This window comes from Penaeus japonicus, unplaced genomic scaffold (assembly GCF_977035675.1).
Source record: "Penaeus japonicus unplaced genomic scaffold, GWHDUDI00000001_assembly GWHDUDI00000024, whole genome shotgun sequence".
Classification (NCBI taxonomy): domain Eukaryota; kingdom Metazoa; phylum Arthropoda; class Malacostraca; order Decapoda; family Penaeidae; genus Penaeus; species Penaeus japonicus.
In genome coordinates this window covers 26,189,476-26,191,975 of record NW_028234426.1, presented here as the reverse complement: position 1 = coordinate 26,191,975, position 2,500 = coordinate 26,189,476, and the positions used below count along the sequence as shown (strand labels likewise).

Here is a 2,500-nt window from a genome sequence, read left to right as displayed (position 1 = left end):
GAAATATAGAAGGAAAATATACAGTTTGGAAGATAAATGAGAGGAGGAATAGCATATGGCTTTATGTTACTGGAACAGGATGAGCAAACACACTGATGTATACATATGTGTGTGTGTGTGTATGTATCTATGTATATATACATATAAAATCATGCTTCGTTATGTGTGCAAACGTATATATACAAATACGTACACACAGGCAAACAACAACAAAAAAACAACAACATACATACGCACGTGAAATAACAAACATACTCACATATACACACAGTCAAAAACTACCAAACACACACACGTACAAACACAATAACAAGCACACACATCCAAACACACACGCTACCTAACTGCCTCCATCCTGCCTCGTATTTGTATAGAGGATTCTCAGGGATTTCCCGAAGATCTCTCGGGGTATCGGATGACCAAAGCCACATTTATCACACGTGCCAGGTCGTGCCTGCTGTTGACCCTCTGCACCTAACTGTGGCTCCTGTTCGTATTTCTCTACTGCAACCTACACTCTCTCACACCCAACCGCTACACTTTCTCTCTCTCTTCTGCAACTTTCTCCCGCTTCACCCTAGCTAATACTCCTCTTATTTTGCTGTAATCTGCATATCCTCACCCGTATGATCCTCTTTCTAATGAAACCTACGCCCCCTTACCTCCAGCCCCCCCCCCTCCCTTCCTTCCCTACGTTCCTCTTTCTACTACAACGTACTCTATGTTCTGTTCTCTACACCACCCACGCATTCTCATCCCAAGGCCCTACACTCCACACTCTACTCTAACCAACAACCTTCCCCCCCCCACAGCCCCACCCCCATCCCCCACACCCACTCTACAACACCCAGGACCTCCTCTCTCACTCCTACAAGGACGCGTTGACTTTATCCTTCGTCATCCCCCCCGAACTCTGCGTATCATATCCGAGCATTTCGGGCAAATCCTTGGTTTACTGCATACGGGATCCTTCCGTGCAACTGGTCGGGATTGCAAACCAATGAGTCCCGGATTTAGGTAGGATGATTGGTAGTCCAGATTCAATGTCCTTCTAATAAGTTCCATGAGCCTTGTTGGGAGAGGAGGATACATGGTTGGAGAGCTGTTAGGATGGTATTTATATTCTTGGCGCTAAAGAAAGTATGGCGGAAGGAGGAAGAAGAAGCGAAACTGAGATATATCTTGGTTTTAAAGAAAGGTTCGAAAAATGCAACGAGACATCAGAAACGGGGGCCGATCGTACCAATCTACAGAGCGGAAATGAGGTACGAAATTAAAAACGAGTGAATCATATATAGATGGGAAAGTAAGAGCAAGAGAACCTAGAGCATCATACCTAGCAAAATTAATTATCAAGTGAAACGGAGACAACAAACAAACCGCCGTAAATTCTTCCCATTTCACTAAACACTCCGAGCAGATTTATCATACGACTCAGACTGCGACATTTTCACCATTGCAGCTTGCAGATCTGTTGCATTCCAGACGCAATTCAAGATCCGGGGCGTCTCCAACTTTCAAGGGTTTTGTCATCTGGAGCCTGCAATCTGGGAACTCTTGCAGATTTGCAATTTCGCTGCGGATGAGTGAGGGATTGTTAGTTGCCGCACCAGATAGCATGCTACAATAAACTTTATTTTGATTGACAATCAGCTAATCATAAGACAGTAGATGCGCACTGATAGCTTAACTTGGATCTTGAACTGATATAAAATAATCCTCTTTCTAATTATTTAAAAGTCGGTGAAGTCTAGATAGCAACGTTGATAGACCAAAACGAATTGAAAAAAAAAAAAAAAAAAAAAAACATCCAGACTGAGCTCTCATAAGCAATGAAAAGTAATCATGAAGATTAGTATCCTCATGGTGTGAAATGAAGGCCATAATTCCGAACGGCCTGCTGAAGTCATGAGAGGATCAACACATTAATTTGATGGGAAACAATGAAGACCTTGCAACACTAAGAGACGGAAAGGTAAAGGAGAGAGAGTCTGTACAAAAAACTCTCGAAGATTGAATTGGCTGTCATAGAGAGAGCTTATTTGACGTATATTACGATCTCAGAATCTAAGAAATAGTATAGAGCCTGGAGGAGTTTAATGAAACGTAAAAGAAATAGGAACAAAATAACTGCTCGTAAAGTATATTTGTGTCGGACAGATAATAATGAATGTACTAATATATGTATGGCTATATACGTATACAGTATGCGTATACATATGTATACATACATACATATATATATATATATATATATATATATATATATATATATATATATATATATAATATATATATATGCACATATGTATATACATATATATATATATAATATAATATATATATATATATATATATATATATATATATATATATATATATATATATATATATATATATGTATATATATAATATATATATATATATAAATATATATATATATATATATTATATATATATATATATATATATATATATATATATAATATATTATATATAT

General features: G+C 37.7%; 1 protein-coding gene across 1 annotated transcript in view; it reads left to right on the top strand.

Moving 5' to 3' along the window:
* Window positions 1-2,500, top strand: part of Nplp1 (Neuropeptide-like precursor 1) — a 97,440-nt gene that overhangs the window by 45,337 nt on the left and 49,603 nt on the right. The gene's annotated exons all lie outside the window — the stretch shown is intronic.